Raw genomic sequence first — 21,413 nt, forward strand, 5'->3', positions numbered from 1 at the left:
GGGCGCACTCTAGTGAGGCTCTGCCAGTCGGGCTAACAATCCATCAATAATCTGCTGACTCGTCGCACATCGACTCGCTAAATTGACAGCACTACATTAAAGATTCACAGTGGAACCTCTGCGTGTCTGCAGGTGCGGTATAGCGATCGTGGAGTGCCAGAATTGGGATGACGCAATGCTGACTGCAAGTACACTGGCACACAAGATGGAGGACTGATTGCGCTGATCTGTGCCCCGGCGTAGAAACAATCACAGAACCTCTTTCCTGCATCGGAGGCCTTGCTGCAGCATCAGCCCGCATAGGGGAGCTACCGGACTGACATTATCCGCTGCAGCGCCGGATCGTGTAGCTGCGGTGCGGTGTAAAGACATGGCAAGGACGACAGTGAGGCACGGCCGCTAGGAGCTGTGCAGGCAGTCTGACTGGGCTGGTGAGTAACATTGGGATCCCCCAGCCACGAGTGCTGTGATAGGCCGGGGGACAGCATCCTGAAGTCCCGGGTCGGTAGGGGGATCCAGATTAAACCTTTGGCTGCTTAAGCTTAAGGAGAAGTGCAGCGGCCAAGCACCGATGGCCTATCTATCGCGCACGGCCTGCCAAAATCCAGAGTGGCGAGTCGCCTGGCCGTAAGTTTGGAGGCGGCAGCCAGTGGTGTGCACCGAAGAAATCAGCGTTGCTCTAGTCTGCTGGGGTGAGGCGAGCCACCCATAAGAGACTGATAAGGCCAGCCACGAGCCCTGCTATCCCAGGTACCTCCGGTGCACTGGCAGCAGTTGTGCTAGTTAACCAAAGGTGGTGGTACATGTGGGTTGGGGCCTGGTGCTGGGGACAACTAACGTCAGCCAAACCTCAGAGACATTTTATTGCGGGAGATCAATTGGTTCTTGCCCTTGGTGGGGTGCACCAGTCCAGTGGAGCGCAGCGTGGCAGCCCCATTGAGGCTAACTAATTGAGGCGTCTGCTTTGGAGTGGGGTGCGCAAGCCTCCCAAACTACCTACAGCCATGGGAAAAGCAGACAAACAGCAAACAAAACCTCTTTGATTCTCAGAGGTTGACCCGACCGATGGGTACGCACTCCATAGCCAACCTCCTTGGAGGCCTCACTTCAGGCTATTCGGCAGAGCCTGCAAGTCATAAATGGCAAGATCAACGGTCTGTCCCTACAAATGGACAAAATGCAGGTCACGTTGGATAAGCAGGGGGAGAAAATCACAACAGCTGAGCTGCAAATATTGGCGGTGGAAGATGAATCTTATGCCACGACGGGTCACTGCCGAGAAATGGAGAAGCTTCTGGAGGACATCAGAGCTAAATCAAAGGACTTGGAGGGACGCTCTCGAAGGTGCAATCTGTGAATATGTGGGGTTCCCGAGAGTACGAAGACGGCGCCGCCTCGAGGATTATGTAGACGCAATGCTAAAAGAACGTTTTGGGGCGGAGATCCTCTTGCAGGTGCTTATCGCGGAGCACGTGCATCGCTCGTTGGCGCCCTGGCCCCATCCAAGAGCTCCACCGCGCCCTATTGTCAGAAAGATCCTAAACTATAGAGATCGGGACTCTGTCCTCCAGATTGCTCGGGAGAAGCAGACCACGTGTTATCAGGGCAATGTGGTGTCTTTTTTCCCTGACTTCACTATCGCAGTGCAAACGGCTCGCAGGGAATACACTGAGGTGAAGAGGAGACTACACGCTTTAGAGATACCGTACGCAATGCTGTGCCCAGCCCAGCTGAAGATCCGATGGACGGCAAGGTAAAAGTGTTCCAGTCTCCGAAGGCTGCTCAGGATTTCATACAAGCATACCTCGTCGCAACGGAAAGCCTCTAAGAGCAGCACATCCCAGGCTCACTCAGCAAGATCGGGGCATACCGCCCTGCATCTCTTTCTTGATGACTGATCTGCACGGGACATGCTCTGTGCGCATATTGGGAGTATGAGCCGTAGTTCTGTGAGGCCTCTATTATACTGCAGGGCAGAACATGCGAAGAGGAAGGTATTGCACATGACCAGTGTATCTATAGAAATGTACTATGCTCTGTGGTGGAGAATTCCGCATTAGAGTTCAAATTTCCCGCTGGTATGTGAATGTTAAGGGGGCTAGTCTTACTTACTATTGGTTGGAAATAGCTTCAATGTTACTACATACATGTGCCCGGTGGGTTCATGGTCATCATGCCCGACCACGCCTGCTTGCAGGTGGGGAAGGGTTCCTGGGTGTTCCCCATGTGGGTATTACCCAAGTTTGTTTCTTCTTTGTTGAAAATGTTGATAGGAACAGGTCTTTGGCTGGATTGGGATGCTGAAGTGGGTGGGGTGGGGATGTTATCTGTTTTTAAAGTGTGACGCAAAAGATATATCAGGAATATCTTTTGGTATGCATGGCGAGCACAACAGTACATGTGCATCATCAACGCATAACAATAATCAGGGATGACAGACAGCGACATTCGTCTGATGACGTGGAACGTCAGGGGACTGAATAATCCCCCAAAAATTAGACAGATGTTTGCCTATCTGGACAGAAACCACGTCCAGTTAGCTCTGTTACAGGAGACACACCTGACACGGATGGGGGAGAATCAGGTGGGAGGCAGGTGGGCCATGGTAAGGGCGGCCGCTTCCTACTCTAGCTATGCAAGAGGGGTGATGATTTTGGTAAAAAAAGGAACGCCTTTCAAGCTATTGTCGATGGAATCGGACCATCTAGGGCGATTCACCTTGGTGCGGGGGAACCTGAAGGGATTGGTTGTTACGATTATAAACACATGTCGATGACCCAGACTTCTTCCATGGCCTCAAAGTTCAATTATTCCAAACGCAATCTGACCTAGTGATATGGGGAGGTGACATCAATACATACCTCGATCCCGATATAAGTGCAGACATGCCCTGGCAGGGGAACGGTCCAGTAAAGTCAAACATGACATTATGTGTACATACCACACAAGGGATATTTGGCGCGATATACATCCGACTGTGAGGGAAGGCACATATACATCGGCTGTACACAAATCATGATCCTGGCTAGATTATTGGATCCTCTCGAAGTCGTTGACAACTTGGGAGACTGGGGTTAAAGATATGCTTCGAACACTTTCTGATCACGCTCCAGTAGTGTTAGATATCAATATCCCAACAAGGTATCATCGACCACTCCAGTGGCGCTTGCAGCCTTCTTCAATACTGGATCTGATCTTTTGGGAAGGGGTCCATCAAGCCATGGAACTGTTCTTTGAGGAGAATGTCGGTACGGTTGAAGGCGCCGGTACGCTTTGGGAAGGCTTCAAGGCGACCATTAGAGGGACATGTATTAGCTTCCAGGCCGGGACTTTAAAGGCCCTACACTCACGTATGAAACTCCTGGAGGGGGAGGTATGGCGCCATAAAAGGAATACAAGCGGAAGTTGGACACACAGGTGTTGGCGGTGATCCAGCCCTTCGTAACCTAATATAATGAAATAGTGGAGTAAGAGATACAGCACATGTATCTGCAATGGCTGGCTTGCTCGTATGGTGGGGGTGGTCGCCTGGGCCATACACTAACAGCAGAACTCAAGAGTGGGGGGGAGATCTCAGGCCTATGTCATCGAAGTAGAGGTGATCGATGGAACGATGCATCATCACTCTCCAGATATCTTGGACAGATTCAGAGACTACTATGCCTTGCTTTATGGACTAGGAGAATACGCAGCCAATGAGGAAATGTGTGAATTGATTGAGGAGATAGCTTTGTTCTGGCTCTCCGATCATCATAGGGACTACTTAATGCAACCAATTACAATAGAACATATCATTGAAGCCATTCGGTCGCTTACATCTAGTAGGGCAGCGGGCCTTGATGGACTGCCCAGAGAACTTTATAAAGAATATGCTGATCTCTTGGCCCCGCATCTGGTAAATATGTATGGTGAGGCGCATGAATCTGGCATGCCCCCACCCACGCTCCGAGAAGCGTTAATTGTTATGCTGGTGAAACCCGGGAAACGGGCAGATTGCTGTGAGTCATACCATCCCCTATCATTGCGAATATTGACACAAAAATGATCGGCAGAATTATTGTCACTAAACATCGTCCTTCATTGCCGGCCATGGTGTTAACGGATCAATCAGGATTCGTGCCCTCTCGTTCAACTTCTCATAATTTGCGCGCGCTGTTTGCGGTCTTGCACCAACTGGACCTGGAGTGCAGAGCGGCAGCGGTGTTTCTGGACGCTGCCAAGGCTTTTGATTTGGCAGTTGGGGTTTTATGTTTGCCACATTACGTAGGATGGGTCTGTCTCTTCCATTTATCAGATGGATGGAAGTCCCCTAAATGGCACCGACAGCGAGAGTGCATATTAATATTTGTCACTCACAACGCTTTAAAATGCACAAGGGGACTAACCAGGTTTGCTCGCTGTCCCCCATCCTATTTGCCATTGTGATTGAACCGTTGGCCTGTGTCGTGAGACAGCGGTATGCGAAGGAGACTCTGCAGTGTAGCCAGCATCCATTGATCATTTCCATGTATGCAGATGACGTGCTATATATTCAAGAGCCAGAGGAGAAATTGCTTGCTCTTATTCGGGTATACCTGAAGTAAGAGCATCTCTCTGGGGTCCGACTCAATTGGGGGAAGTCCTTTATCTTCCCTGTCAGGCCGAACACATTGCAGTTCCCGATGGAGTATCCTTTAGAGTGGACGATGGAGCCCAAGAAGTACCTTGGGGGTATGGGTGCACTCGGGCCCAGTGACAGTGTTGCAAGAGAATTATGGTAAGGCTATGTCTGCCACAGAGGACCAGGTGGCTAGATGGTTGGGGTTACCCGTCTCCTTGGGTGACAGAGCAGCAGTCTTAAAAATGGTCATTCTCCCATGGTTTTTATACCTGTTCACTAATGTCCCGATCAAATTAATGAAGGTTTTCTTTGCTCGGTTCTTCTGAGGAGGCGCTAGGGGGCGCACAGCGGAATGGCTGCCTGAACTGCAGCTCCGCCGGGCGATATCACGCGATGTGATCCGTTGCCATTAAAACCCCACCAATCCACCCTGCAAGACCACGTACTAGTGTGGGATAATGCGGAGCACAGCTGGATGTGTGCGGAGGCGGCCGCTTCCCCTTCATCGCGGAGAAACACCGAGATCGCGGTGACTTGCATCGGACTGCCTGACAACATGGCCGGCGGCCGCCTGGAGGTACGTTGCGAGCAGGACGCGAGCGGGAGCGGGAGAGCCGCCTAACCCCAGCATCAGCGCCCATCCACTCACACGGACCACCAGAGCCGGAGAGCATGAGCAACTCGCTGCGAATCTGAGCGATAGCGGCGAAGTCCGCCACCACTCCGCCTGTTTTGCCTGACAAGATGGCGGCACCCCCTCCAGTAATGGCGATGTCGGCGGCCTAACGCTATCGGGCCCCTGTTCCTATAACGAGGCGTCCCAACGGCGGACCGGCTCATAGCGGTTCTGGGCACACCACAGCGAGCATAGCATCTGGGCACAACACATTGGGGGCCTTCTGGCGTCCGCCGACTCGTGGATCACAGAGCAGGAGTCTGGAGGAAGGTCAGACATTGGGGGCAGCGAACCACACGCACAGGGGGCGGTGGCCCCGGAGGGATTCACAACAGGGCGCCCTATCTGCAAGAGCACGTGCGCAACCTTCACTCTTGACCCTCGACTTTGCAGTACTGGCAGGTGTACCTCGCATTACTAACGCTGCAGGGCAGCTACAGCAGGAGGGGGCCACCTTGGGAACGACCTAGCCATTGAATACATCTGCTACCTGCCACCAAGACGGAAACACGGCGACGTCGACCAGAGTGACGAGGGCGGCTAGACCCCAGCTGAATAAGGCGCCATCACCATCCGCCACCATGGGCAAGCCAGACAAACAGCAACCAAAGCTGTCCTTTGAAAATAGGAAGGGGTCTAAGCCGGTGGATGACGCAGCGGAGGCCGGCGGGTCTTCGGCCTCACCACTGTCTACCAACATGGAGAAGATACTACTAGCGATCCAAACAAATCTTCAGGACATCAACGGAAAGTTGGACAATCTAACGTGCAGGATGGATGGCATGGCTGCCCGACAAGAACAGCACGGAGAACGACTGGATGAAGCCGAAACTAGGATCTCTGCGGTTGAGGATGAGGCGCGCACGTCCACCACGAAATGCGCGGGAATAGAGCGCATCCTGGAGGTAATAAAAGCAAAGGAGGAGGATTTGGAAGCGCGCTCGAGGCGCAATAACGTGCGAATAGCGGGCCTGCCAGAATCCACCAACACGGGCCGCATGGAACAGTATGTTGAAGGGCTCTGCAGGGATATCTTTGGACCGGAAGCCTTATCGCAGATCTTCATTGTGGAACGGGCCCATAGATCGCTAGGCCCCAAACCACCACCAGGTGCCACGCCCCGGCCGATAGTTGCGAGGATCCTAAACTACAGAGACAGAGACGTGATTCTAAGGCTTGCAAGGGAGAAAGGCAAAATCGTTCACCAGGGCAACACTCTGGAATTTTACCCCGATCATACGGTCGCTGTGCAGCAAGCACGCAGGGAATACACAGCGGTCAAGGCCAAATTGCGAGAATTAAACGTTGGATATTCCATGTTGTATCCTGCCCGACTGCGAGTGGTGTGGAAGGAACAGACGTTAGTGCTACCGACACCTAAGGCGGCCCTCGAACTTGTCAAGAAAATACAGCAAGAGGCGAGATCGGAAGCCCGACGAGACCAGAACAGAGACTCGGACTGAGGCGCCTAGACCACTCGAACTTTGCAGAGCGGTGGAGAATGCTGCACTGACTGCCACGAGGTTCTGCCAAACTGTCGTTTTAGGCTGTCTGTATAAGGTTTGTTGATGAACATCTGATTGAGGTGAGCTGCTGGCGCTTTATTATTGGTTTGTGCATTGGGCGGTGAAGAAGTGGGAGGCGGCTGAACTAACTGTGGCTATAGACCTATCCTGCCCTGACCTGTCGCAGACACTCATGCTCGAACTGAACTGCCAGGCCTCCCTCATGGGAGCTCAGAGCCAACGGCCGCGAAGCGCCTGCGCCTGGGGCACGTTGGGGCACTGGATCAGGTCCTTATATGCACGCTGTGCTCACGAGCCCTCGGAACTGGAAGGGGGACAGCCTATAACGTAGCTAACTAATGGACATTATGCTTCATCCCACGTCGAGAGATGTGCATCCTCTAGGGCGGCGTCATTGCCTACATCAAGCGCAGGGGTGGTACTGGAAGTGTGGGCATGTGGATTAATGGACACATACTTCGCGTTTCAATTAGATTCATGTTAATGTCGCCTGCACCTGTCTGTCAGGTGACGTGCTGCGCCACTAGCGGTCCTCCATGAGGGTACAACCCTACTCGAGTTTTACTATGAGCACCAAGTTACTGGTTACGCTGTTGAGGGAGTTGTGCTCTGAAAGGGTGAGGCTTCGGCAGGTTGGGGTTGCTGGAGTGGGAGGGATCTGGGGAGGAAGGATGTTTAACTGTTTAATAAGACCGAAGGTATTGCAAACCAGTGCATGTTACGGGTTAGCCCTGCTGGGGCTTGTATCTGCAAGTGGTGTTCAGAGAGCTGGATGGGGTTGGGATGGGGGCGGACTACTTGCGTGCTTAGGATTGAATGGTACTGTGTTAAATGGGTACGCCAGGTTCCAATGCTGGTAGCAGGCACGGACTGAACGTCCTTACGTGGAATATACGAGGGTTCTCACGCCCACAGAAAATTAGACAAGTGTTTGCCAGTCTCACCAGGTGGAATATTGACATTGCATTCCTGCAGGAAACGCACTTGGCTCCGCATACACACGCTACATTGGGGTCGAGATGGGCGGGATCGTCCTACAGAGCCTCATATTCCTCCTATTCCCGGGGGGTGATCATCTTGGTCAAGAAAGGGGTACACTTCGAAGAGAGACATGCAACTCACGACCCAGCTGGTAGATACGTGCTGGTGTCCGGCAAGATCAGGGGGCAACACCTTACACTCCTCAACATATATGGCCCGAACATCGACGCTCCCGACTTTTATCGGGAAATCTGGGGACACTTACAAGACAACACTGGCACACACATTTTATGTGGGGGGGACTGGAACGTAACACTACGGGACGGGCTAGATCGATCTTCCCAATCAATGGAACAACACAAGCAGGCGAGGCTTATGGTAGACCACATGATGAGCGATTTAGCGTTAGCAGATATCTGGAGACTACAACATACCGACGATCCAGGCGCTACTCACATTACAGCATCACACAATAGTTGGTCCAGACTAGACTATTGGTTAGGATCCAGGGATATTGCACTATGGGCTCGTACGGTAAAGGTGCTTCCACGCACATTATCGGACCACAATCCGGTAGTATTGCAACTAGACATTCCGCACTACACACCTCCCCCCTTTCACTGGCGTTTTAACTCCCAGGCCCTCACAGACCCAGTGTATGTTGATACCCTGACTAAGGCGATCAAGGATTACTTCACTAATAACTCTCACACTACAGACGACCCATGTTTACTCTGGGAAGCCTTTAAACCCACGATAAGGGGCGTCTGCATTAGCACCACCATAGGTGTACTCAAAGACATTAGGAGCCAGATCCGCCGCTGCGAAAATCAGATGAGGGATTTGGAACTGCAATATGAAAATACACGGGACATACAGCTATTGTCCCAACTACGAGACTTACACACAGAACATGCCGACTTCCTAGCGTCAGAAATCAAATATCTAGATCGCAAACACTCCGCCAGGGCTTTTGGTGAAGGGGGCAGGCCAGGGCGGGTACTGGCGCAGAAAATTTGTGAAGGGCGGGGGCCTTCGGCGATCCTGCGGGTCAAATCTGAGGCGGGTGTAGTTCACACACATTCGGCGGACATAGTCAAATGTTTTGCGGACTCCTACTGCACACTATACCAATCTCAACCAACGGCTACTGCGGAAGAAACTTACGAGTACCTCCATGATGTGGCGATTGGCTGGCTGTCAGATGCCCATCGAGAATATCTGGCTCGGCCGATCACGGTAGAGGAGGTCACTGAAGTGATTGCATCGCTCCCAAACGGTAAAGCGCCGGGCCCGGATGGATACACGTCCGAATTTTACAAAAAATTTGTCGATATCATAGCCCCATATTTGGTAGACATGTACGGCACCTCCTTTGAAGGTTCACTGCTCCCCCCCACTCTGCGTGAAGCTATGATTATTGCACTCCTCAAACCGGCTAAAGACCCGGACTACTGTGACTCCTACAGGCCCCTATCCCTAATAAATGTGGACTCAAAAATACTTGCAAAGTTGCTAGCTGTCAGATTGTCCCCCCTGATGACTCGCCTAGTGCTCCCGGACCAAGCAGGGTTTGTCCCCACGAGATCCACCTCACATAACACGAGGTCCCTGTTTGCCCTGGCGCACTATCTAAAACCCTCGGTTAAAGCAGTGGCTGTGCTACTCGACGCCGCCAAAGCGTTTGATTCAATCGAATGGAGCTACATGCTGACAGTCCTCAATAGGATGGGTTTTCCTAAAAGATTTGTTCAGTGGATCTCCTTGTTGTATACCAAACCGTGTGCGAGGGTCCGGATAAATGGGTACGTTTCGGCACCATTCGACATTGGTCGGGGTACGAGACAAGGCTGCCCTCTGTCACCCCTGCTCTTCGCGCTAGCGTTGGAACCACTGGCGTGCATCGTGCGTCAAAATTACAGGGAGTCGGCGTTGCAATTTGTGTCCAGACCACTGCACATATCGCTCTATGCGGACGACATGTTGCTTTATGTTCGCGATCCAGAAACACATTTGAACCCGCTCCTTAGGGAGTACATCCGCTTTGGGGGTCATTCTGGGTTGGCGATAAACTGGTCCAAATCCTCGCTAATACCCCTCACCGATTCTACTGATTCCTTTGCAATAGATTATCCACTAGAGTGGCAGCACGACCCGATACGCTATCTAGGTGTCATGTTTCACAGGGACCCCGACGAAGTCATACGTGCGAACTACGGAGTGGTAATAGCCAAACTGGAAGATAAGGTCAATCGCTGGATACACTTGCCATTGTCCATAGCTGATCGAATAGCGATCGTCAAAATGAACATCTTGCCTAAGTTGTTGTATCTCTTCAACAACATCCCAATCACACCTACACGGGAGGTCTTTCGGCGCATCAAATCACTAGTCCTAACCTTGATCTGGGCGGGTAAGCAGGCTCGCATTGACCTACAGACCCTAACGCTCCCGGTGGCAAAGGGTGGGTTCGGGGTTCCCGATTTTCTCCTCTACTATCTCTGCGCCCAGGCTCAGTACGCCGCATACTGGTATCACGAAGTCCCCTACGTTACACACGTGGCCATTGAAGAAGGGGATGCCCATCCGGTCCCACTATCGGCGATATTGTCACACACTAGACCCCCGCTTCATTCAAAAGACATCAACACGGTAGACACCACGATCAAGGCATGGAATAAACTAGGACAATTGGCCCACAAGACCCCATTATATGCACCGAACATGCCATTACTGCACCATCAGGCCTTATCAGTCACCAGCGAGAAAGTGGGGATGTCACTACTGTCCAGAGCAGGGATAGACAAAATGTGCGACGTATTTCAGGGGGGCACATTCATAGAACTTGATAAACTAGATTACATACAAAATCAGACTCTTATGTTCCGCTTCTCATATTACAGATTGACTAGGGCATTGAAGGGACATTACCCTTCATTCCCAGAGGAGCCGGAAACACTAGCGCCATTACAGATGCTGATCACCACGAGCGATCTGTCTCATTTGGTATCCAGACTTTACACTGCTGCACAGTCGGACATAGCAGGTCACACACTTAAAGCCAAGGAAAGGTGGGATACGCTACTGGAGGCTCCACTGACAGAGGTGGAATGGTATAGTTCATGCGCACTGACTCAGATACTTACACCAAACGGGAATCTGAGGATTATCCATTTCAAGTTCATACACCAAAGCTATTACACACCGGTGAAAATGCGCAGATACGGGCTTCAAGAGGAAGACAAATGTAAGCGCTGCAACAGAGATGGGGCAGACTTTGTACATTTGGCATGGAAGTGCGAGCGTGTGGCGACCTACTGGGAAGAGGTCACAACCGCGTTGTCGAGCATGTTGGATGACGAGGTGCACTGCACACCGCAGGTCTGTCTGCTCGGTATTATACCACAATTCAGAGCGCTGAAGCGCAAATTCTGTGCTATTGCACTGCTCTTGGCCAAAAGACAGGTGGCACAATGTTGGCACAGCCGTAAGGTACCGACTGTGAAGATGTGGATGCATAGCATGTCTACTTGTAGGGATAAACTACAAACGTATGAAGAGGACTTACCTGCTAAATCTAGGCCCAAGGATGTGTGGTGCTTTTTGACGGACTATTTGAACTCCTTACAGGAGAATGGGGAGGATTAGTTGATGTGCGGTTGACGCCGTGAGATGAGTGAATGTCGTGTGGACATGGTCCCTGTAGACTACTTAAAGAGAATTATGTAACACTGCTTAGCTCACTGTATAGGATGTAACTGGAGGCAATGGCAGGTCTTAAGTTGGGGAAGTTAGAGTTTGGTTGATAAAATCACAAAATGTAAGACTCATGTCGATTGTACAATGCGTGCCCTGACTGGAAAATACCGGTGGGTTCTATTTACCGTTAACAGATTACTCTGCATATTCATTTTTTGGTTGTACTGATCTAACAAGATGCAATAGCGAGCCGGCCTCAGGGTTGTGGGCTCATGCGGTGTATTCTACTTTATGTTAATAAAGGTCTTACGCAAAAAAAAAAAAAAAAAAAAAAAAAAAAGGTTTTCTTTGCTCAAATAGGTTCGGTTGTCTTATGCTTGATCTGAGCAATAAGGCCCCCAGATCTAGCTGGGAAACGTTGACCAGGCTGGCATTCGCAGGGATTTCTATTTTTATTACTTATGTGCGCAAGCTCGATTTGCTCATTTGGTTCTTTCTCCCTCCGTTCCTTCCGTATGTGGTGGTAGAGGCTTGTGATATGGCTCTGGATCACTTGGTGGCCCTCATCTCGAAGACAAAGCTCACCCACCCGTTCAGAGACCTGTGTCCTGCGAATTGCACAGCGCAAACATGGTGAGGGATGGTTCGGAGCGTAGGTGGATGGCTTGTGTATGCCCCGGCTCTTCCAATAGCTAACCATCTTAATCTCTCAGTTACTCACTAAAATGGGGCTGGTTACAATGGGAGCTGTCTATCCAGAGGGCAATTTCATCCCGATGACAGACATAAAGGATAATCACGGATCAGTCCCAATGTGCGTCTTTGCATATTAAAGGCTGCGGGAAGCCCTAAAGGTTTTTAATGACAAACACCCTGCTGCACCAGACACATTAGCTCCTCTACAGACCTTCCTATCAGGGCCATCACGTGGTAGATTGGTTACAAGACTGTAAAACACCCTGCAAGCTGACACAGCGCCCACTTCTAGCCCGGTGCGTGTGCACTGGGAACAAACTCTTAGTAACCACTGGAAGAGACCGACTGGTACTTCTATTGTGACATGACCAGGCGCCTTACAGTCAAATGTAACCTGCGTATCATACATTTTAAATATTTCCAACAAATATATTAAACCCCACTTAAGCTCCACAGGTATGGGCTGCGGGAGCTAGATAGCTGTAGATGTTGTGGGATGAGTGAGGATGATTATCGCCATCTGGCTTGGGATCGTGCTAAGGTGCATGACTTCTGGTTGTCGGTTTCGCAAGCTTTAACAAACATGGTGCTGGAGCCTGTGGACTGCTTGCCCAGGATCTGTTTGCTGGAGCTGATGAGGGCTTACAACCAATAAACAGACGGCTTGCCCTGATAGCCCTCTTCCTGGCAAAAAGGAAAGTGGCTCAAATGTGGGACAGCAAATGGGTGCCGCATTTCAAAGACTGGATTAAAGGCCTTGTGTTCTGCAGGGATCAGCTTGAGTGCTATGCAAAGGAGCTTCTAGCCACTTCCAGGCCAAAAGATATCTGGTCACCCCTGACCGCTTACTTGCTGTCTAGACTTCAGATTGCAACAGAAGTTCTGGATTCACACAAGTGAGGTTGATATGTTCTGTACAATATGCTGGATCGCTATGTAAACTGAATGTACATTGCACTAAATACTACATTGTGCGCATGTCACACTGGGGGGGAGGGGGGAGGGGGTTTTGCACCATTGTCATAACTTTCAAAATTCAAAAGAAATGTTTTTTTAAAGAGAAACCTTCTGGAGAGCTTTGTAATCGAAGCTCCGGGGTTGTTACCATGCCAACAGGTCTCACCGTGTCACTGAAACAACAGCTGTTTCCTTGTACGTGGCAGTGTCACCGCTGACGATTCAGACAGCGTGCAGACTGTGTACGAGTCTGCAGAAACCCTTTCAGCTTCCGGCGGCACATCGGTTATTAGTTTTTTTCATCTGGCCAGACATGAATGATCAACGATCCCCGACTTTTATTTACACTGTGAGATAATTCAATATCGACATGTTTACAAACGACTTAACCCTTGGTACTTTTGACTTTAAACTACATTTTTAATTTATTTGGTGCCTTTATTTACTGTTGTTTATCTCATTAGAGAATCCTTTTGGAATCTCGTAGGTATTGGGCCGTGTACAAAACCTCTTACCAATTACTCACATGATGCCCTCCCCCTCAAATCTACATCTACTAATCTAACTCTGGACAAAGGTCCTGGTGCCTAGGTTTTCCTATGGTTGATTCTTCTTCCTTAGCAGCCATTTTTGATGTTTTTGTATGCATTCTAAGAGAATTGTGTACCCCTACAGAGGTATTAATGGTGGGGCCATTACCCAGGGGAGCCTAATTTATACTTGAACTAATTCAGATGCCATTTATATAAGGTGAGATGCACAACTGTCTAATTTTTCACACGATTAGAACACATTAGATGTATTCTCCACCAAATATTCTCTACTACACAGGCCATACTTTAATTTCTCTTGTCCTGATGAAGACCCGTGGTGTTGTTAGATCTGAACACGTAACATAATTGGGTCGACAAGTCAACGATTACTAGAGGTGTTCCACATCATGATCAAGCATACCATACATCCTAACAATAAGGACATCCCCTTGAATCTATTACTACTATTTTTGGACACAATCATCAAATCATTTCTGCATTTGTATTTTCTACTTGACTATGTAATGTCTTGTGGATTTAAATGTTTATATTAGTGACACACTGCACCCATAGCATATTTTGTACCCTTTTTCCTCCTGAATTCTGTGTATATGTTCAGTGTGCTATTGTTGGCTCGCATGGTATATGAATACTAATATACTGTTGCAGGGATTCTGGACATACACAGAACTATGCACAGGAAAACAGGACCTCGGTGTACAGGGGTTGTACCATCCTACCAATTTAGCACCCAAAATCCCAAAACCGACTAGAAATAGTGCCTCATCTTTTCTCCTACATAATCAAGAAGCTACAAATCATTAGACAACCCAGAACACAACTCTCCCGACTCTCTTAGGAATCGCTGTTGCAAAATATACCATTTCGCTCACTCATTCAAATTTGTCCACAATATGGTTTGTCAGCGTCACTGTATAGTTCAAAATGTTTATTTTAACTAGCGTGCCCTATAATGCAGTATACAAGCCACCACCAGCAGCAAAACGCATAAACGTAGAACAGTTAGGTTGGTTACAATTCCATAGAATATAAAGGGGGATTTCATCATATACAGACAGTGGAAAAAGGACCATAAGGCCTAACTACCCTCTGGGCTTTGTCAGCAGACCCTATTCCTTAGAGCTTAGATGGAAGGTTTACATCATAGGAACAGAATAACTCTTCTCCAAGGAAAGGTCTCTCTTCAAGTGTGTGTTTGAACAACATGCATCCCTGTAATATCAAAGACCGAGTTTCCAGCAATGCAGCTGTGTTTAGCATGTGTTGTCTAGGTGCTAGGGACTGACCAGGAAAGAATCACAAGGGCCATGTTTATTGACCTTGCACATCGTGTTCAGATAAATTCCAGGAACTGGAGGAACGTAGAAAGCAAACTGTGAAAGGCAAAAACAGAGTCTTGCATTATGAAGTCCTGTAGTAACATGCGCAAAAGCAGCATCATAGCAGCAGAGCTCACGCTAACTTAGCAATGTCGACAATTACCCCAATGGCCATATAACATCCTCCCCTTGGTAAGGTCGTAGTATATAGACAAAAGACCAAAACAGAGTTCAAATAGAAGCAGAGTTCAAAAGCCCTTGAAAAAAACGAATTGGAAAAAATGCAAAAGAATAAAAAGATGTTGTATGTGGTATAAAATGAGATTAAGAAGGAGGTGGAAAATCCATGAAAGTACTGAATGCAATTCGTTCCAAAAGGTCATCCCTATCATTTGTAGAAAAAGGGGATGCCATCCAATCAAGTATGTTGAACGAACAGACATGCTCCTTGTAATGTGATGCTTCCAAGAGCATATCTGGACAACTTGCATGATATCCAATGAAAGTTTGTTGCAAGAGGTTCTGTGCAGTCGCGCAGATATCCCATTCAGCCAAGACCCCAAGTGCAGCTGCATGTGCCATATGGCCATCCCTAGAAAAGACCTGTTCATGGGTCACTAAGGGACCAATTAACTGGTTAAAATCCGGGTCTGAACATGACATATTGGAGAGATATAAATCCAAAGCCCAATAAAAGAGGCACCGCTAACAGTAGAATACAGGTTGCATGCAAGTGAAATAGGCAAAGCGAAAAGTGAATCCATAACTCATGCTAAGCTTTGCTAATGGCAAACATTCCAAAAAGTTGTTGCATTTGATCACGGTACAGTTGCAATTGGCCTGGTCTGGGCATTACCAAAAGTTGAGCCGCCATTGTGTAGCAGGAGCAGAAGGATCAGAATTTTACTAGCAAGCGCAAGTAACAAAGGGAACCCTCCGAAGACTCTAGAAAAGATAGAATGAATAAAAGCTGGTATTACTCCAAATATCATATGAAAAGAAGTCAAAAGGTCAAATACCACGAATTAAAAAAAATGAGCAAGGCCTTTGGTATCAGATTTATTGAATATTTGATGTATAAGCTCCCCACAATGAAGTGGAAGGTTAGTGATCAGAAGTGACTGTATCTCGCTAGATGCCCTAGCCACCTGCAACTTAAAGGTCTCTCGAGCTGAAGAGAAGGCAACTTGTTGTTGAAACAATAGCGCTTTGAGCCTGCTCAACTTGTGAATTCTGTTTTTGAAGTAGGAATGGAAGGCCATATGTTACTATCTACTTTCCCATTCGGGGCATAAATAGCATATTGCTACAACCAGTAACACGCTGAGAAATTGTTACCAAATACGGGATTCCTGCCCGTAAACCATAGCAGTCGTGGTTGTTCAAAATAAGATAACTGCCATTAGTAAGCAAGGTAAAAGTGGGAATTATTGCTGGTACGGGAGTTCCTTTTAAAAAACAAGCAAGATTAGGCGCAGATACATTACAAGTGCTGTGCAACTTAACATGTTTACAAACCAGGGAATGCCCTACTTTATATTTGCAGTCCACCCCATTTAGGAAAACATCTTTATCCTCCTGTTGACATCTGTAAGTGAATGGAAGGGACCATAATTCATGGAGAAATTAACTACCCAGGGGTTAAAAACAGCCTATCAGAAAATGTTTCATACATAATTTAAATTGAGAATGGGAGAGATATAACCCCATGAATTAACCAAACAACTGAACGGTCTCTGCCACAGAGAATGGCAAGGGTTCCAATCGTTCATTGTGTAATAGTGTGTATCTATGGTCATCTTTCATGGACATAAATCTCTGTTTATCTGTCAGATTAAAAGGTAAAAACAAAGCAGAAGCATTTAAAAAATCCCAAGGGACTTTTCCCATCTTGAGAGTTTGTAGCGTCCATGCAAACTGCATAACTGATCGTAATTGATTTTGACCATGATACAACACATATACATCATTCTGAACAATATCAATAACAGATGAAACAATATTATCTAAGGCATTAATGCATGAAGAAAGTGTATTGCTTTTATTGTCAACCACTGCAAGGACTTTTTCAAAATTTGCCTGATCAATTTGACGTAGACAAAAAGCTGTCTCCATCTGCGAAAGTTTCCAAACTTCATTGTAAGCTGCATAGATAAACCTCTTATTTCTAGAAGTTCTCAGAACCAATATAAAATCTGCCAAATTAATGTCGCTCAACAAGAGTACTGACAACAAAGTGGAATGTTCCAACTGTGGTGACTTTATGTGAATTTGGAAAACGAGTATCCAGTCGAGTCTGTGTGAAACCTGGTGTAACATTATAGAAACGCAGTTGACATGCATTTGAACTTGTTTGCCACACCAACCACCCGGATTGACCAAATTCAGAAACATTGAAAGTGTAATTTCGAAACAAAGCTTGTAGTGCATCGATCGTAAAATTAGTTTGTGCGCGCCACTTATCGTACTCTGTCAAGGATGGAATGGATGAGATATTAAAATTTTTAGCAGTCGCCAAACCAAAACAAGTGGTTTCATTCAAAAACAAAATTCGACTCAGAATCAGGCAGGCATGATGCAGAGCCTCAGTACCTTGTACCTGCCAAGCTTTAGTGCCCCAAATTGATCTTAAATCAATGGTATCTTTTCAGTGACCATAACCCTGAGTGGCTAATTCAGTCCTAAATGAACTGGAATAGATTAATTTAGTGTGGGTCAGAATACATTTGGATTGAGATGATGATTGCAAATAGGATTGTGGATTCGACATGTTATAATCCGTGAAATAGGTGAACTTATCTCTAAGGGTTTTTGAGCTCAGCCATCAGGGGCATGGCTACGATGCGCATGGAGCGAGACGTGCCTTGCGGAGTCTCCGCTCCATGGCATCCCGTAATCGCCTTTAATCCTGACCACCGGGCCTGTTTTTGCAGCTGACGATCTGTCCTGCAGCGGTGGTGTGACGGAGGTGACCGGCACGGCGGTTCTGCCTTCCTGGCTCTGGCCCCCCCCCCCCGACTTCCTTCCCCGGCTGCTACCAATGCCTGTAGTGCACCCGCCTCTGCCTCAGCGCCAGCACACGCCGGACTGGGCCGCTGATTTGAGCCCTTCCTTGTGTGGGCGTCTACACTGGGGCTCCCTGCCCTACATCGTCTAATTTCACCCTTCTATCTCCCCCGCCCCATACTGACTGAGACGCTGTCTGAGCGGGCAGGGGGGTGCCTGCACTTGCAGTGGACTGTGCGCAGAAGGGTGCTGCTGCGCAGCTGAAGAGGGTCTCAAGGACAGCCCGGGGCCTATCTACACTCTGTGGTCCTGCGGAGCACCCGCTCTTTGAATTGGTCATAGGCTGGCGGACCGCTTGCCCTTCTTGCTGCCTGGAACTGAAACCAGTGAAATTCTCCTGTGCCGGTTCAAGTGTCCCTCAACAGGTGGCCCTATGCATCTTGACGACATGTACGGGGGGAGAGGCTGGTGCGTTCGCCGGGCAGCTGGGCAAGCCTTGTTGATCCCAGCCTCCTGGTTCTGCTTTTATTTGTCTTGGCCTAGACTGCGGTTTAAGGTGACCTTGCATTTTGCCTCAGTGATAGAGCCCACGCTGCTGGGCCGCAGACTCGGGCCACTCCTCAAGTGGAGGCCCAAGCAGAGACCACACGTCCAGTGCTGCCTGGCCGCCCTCCCTGACCCCCCTTCTCTTTATTGACTGCACTTTCAGAGGGCCTACACAGAGAGGGGTGCTACCACACAATCTACTGGGGCGCCAGGGGGAGCACAGAGACTCACTGCATACTACAGCCCTCTTCGCTGGATTGCTCGCCTGGGGCCCTGGCTGTTTTCAAGGGGTGGCGGGGGCCTCTGGCGACGCGTGATGACCATCTTCTGCCACTAACTGGTAATCTGCCCCCCTGCTTGGGGGCGTCAGCCTCTCGAGATCCCCCACCTGAAGCTGGCCCTACGGGCCTGCAGTGTTTTGCACTCACTCTTCCTCCTGCGGGGACTTTACTCTGGTCAGTAGCATATTGAGGGGGGCCTCTAGCCTCTCGGCCCATCGTCGTCACCCTCCCCGCAGGGCCTCTTTTTACTACTTCTCTACAGTTGGGCCCTTGGCCTCCCCGTTCCCAACTGTCATGCCTCCCAAGAACAGGGGCAACAAGGACACTAACTCTGTGGCCGCCCGCGACAATCCAGTTACATCTCTATGGTCTAAGGCGACCCGCACTCGCAAGAGGACCCATCTACTTAGCCAGCGCCTGCTGGGTCATCTGCCTCGGCTGTACAGATCACCCAGGCATTTATGTAGTTTTTTCTGCCGGAGATTAAAGGTGAGATGGCGCCCTCCCACAGGATTTTAAGACCGGGCTCCAGGACATCTGCAAAGAGTTCATGGAGATAGGCAACGGGGTGGATAGTCTTGAACGCACAATGGACACCAGGACGGAAGACCTCGAACACCTCTGGAAGAAGGTATCTGAACATCACCCTACAGCTGAAGCAGAAGGATTTGGAGAACTGCAGTCAGAGGAACAACTTACGCATCAGAGGTGTTCCTTTGGGAATGGAGGGGAAAGATATCCTGATGTACACCGCGGACCTCCTGCATGCTGTTCAGGAGGGTGAAGGTTACTCCCTGCCTATGCTGGACAGAGCGCACCGAATACCTGGTCCCCGCGACCACCCCATCTTCATTCCAGACATTATAACGAGAATCCACTTCTTCGCCGACAAAGAGGCCAGCCTTAGAAAAGTGCAGGGAGTCAAGTCGGTCTCCTATAATGGACTGTCCATACAAATCTTGCAGGACCTGGCTCCCTCCACACTTCGACGGAGGAAGGAGTTTAAAGCCATAAGAGATAAATTCAGAGATCTTTAGATTAAATACCAATGGAGCCTCCCGTTTACTCTGATGTTAACCTGGGAGGGCCGACGGCGGGTCTTCTGGTCCTTGCGGGAGGCACAGCAGCTCCTCCACCTCCCTTTTGAGGCTGAGGACGGAGACCTCCCCTCCTCCCGAGTGCGACTGCCTGGTGTTCTTCACCCGGAGTGGTCTAGAGTCCTCCTCCCAAATCCAGACGCTGATCACAGGATCTCAAGTCCTCGCAGGCCAAGCAGGAAATTATCAGCCACATCCGCTCTTCGAGTGGCTCCCCGTCACTTACAAACTAGACGCCTTGATTTATGTTACTCTTCTCATTGCGGCCTCACCTCTGGCCCCGCCTGGTGATCCCTGTAGACCGGTGGGCTGGTTGCTCCTTGCCTAATCCACTGCTACACGGGATGCCGATGGGGGTGGCTCCAGACTCCCTGTTTGTCTGCTGCCACCTCACATCGGAGTCCCACAGGGGAGCGACGTCTCCAGAATGGTCCACCATCGGGATCCTGGACTGTCCTCATTAAACGCCATACTCACTTGGCCCTGTTGGCTGGTTGTTTATTTTTCTTCGCTATTTTCTTCTTATCTTCTTTCACTTTTCTCTCTCTATTGCCCCCCTTTGAACGTGCTTCGGATAGGGGCTGTGTTTTTGCAACCGTTTGTGGGTGGGTTGAGGGGTTTTCTATAGCCTGGTGAGTTCAATTGTTCTTTTGCCTGTGCACCCCTTCCTCATTCTGTCCCTGCCTCTCCTGTCCACATGCCCACCTTTCTTTGCTGCGTGTTCATGGGGGACTGAGTTCTCAGCTCTTGGGGGTTGCCTTACTGGGGCCCGTTTGGGTACACTGACTGGTGATGAGACCTGGGCTGACCTGGACCTTGGCTGGGCGGAAGGGGCGCGAGCTACTCCCTTTCCTGTAGTATGACAAGTATGGTTACATTCCTCTCTCTCAATGTGAAGGGGCTGAACTCCCCTAATAAGCATCGCCAGTTCTGGTGTTACATGCTCCAGCAAGACCCCAATGTAGTTTTCTTTCAGGAAACCCACCTGCTTTCCTCTGACACCCACCTTATGTCTCACCGTAGGTAGCCCATCCAATACTGGGCATGCTCTCCTTCCAAGACTTGCGGAGTGGTCATTTTCCTTAAGGCAGGCTGGCGAGAGGGGCCCCCCCAAAGGTACAGCTGACAAAGAGGGGAGGTTTTAAACAACTAGAAAGACAGTGGAGACTTCCCAATTACAGCACCTAACACAAATTTCTCCAAGTTATTTTTATGAAAAAAAAAGAGGCAAGCCTCAGATGGTTTCTGTGGGCAAGATGTGTGCACACTGATTCACACCCACTGTCACAGTGTAGGTTCAATTAAGAACTTAGCTAATTAGTATAAAAAAAGCAAAGGTGCACCACATAAATTTAGATATCTAATATCAATAGTCACAGGCGTAAGTTTCTTTTGGTTGTGATTTTCTTTATTCCAAAAAACAGGACAGGTGTACAATCTAAACACGATTCCTTGCAGCCGACGCGTTTCGTCCT

The 21,413-nt window shown here is 49.1% G+C and overlaps 1 protein-coding gene across 1 annotated transcript in view; it reads right to left on the minus strand.

Moving 5' to 3' along the window:
* DCDC2C (doublecortin domain containing 2C) overlaps positions 1 to 21,413 on the minus strand; it is a 903,210-nt gene that overhangs the window by 384,441 nt on the left and 497,356 nt on the right. The gene's annotated exons all lie outside the window — the stretch shown is intronic.

The sequence above is a fragment of the Lissotriton vulgaris genome, chromosome 6, assembly GCF_964263255.1.
Source record: "Lissotriton vulgaris chromosome 6, aLisVul1.2, whole genome shotgun sequence".
Taxonomy (NCBI): domain Eukaryota; kingdom Metazoa; phylum Chordata; class Amphibia; order Caudata; family Salamandridae; genus Lissotriton; species Lissotriton vulgaris.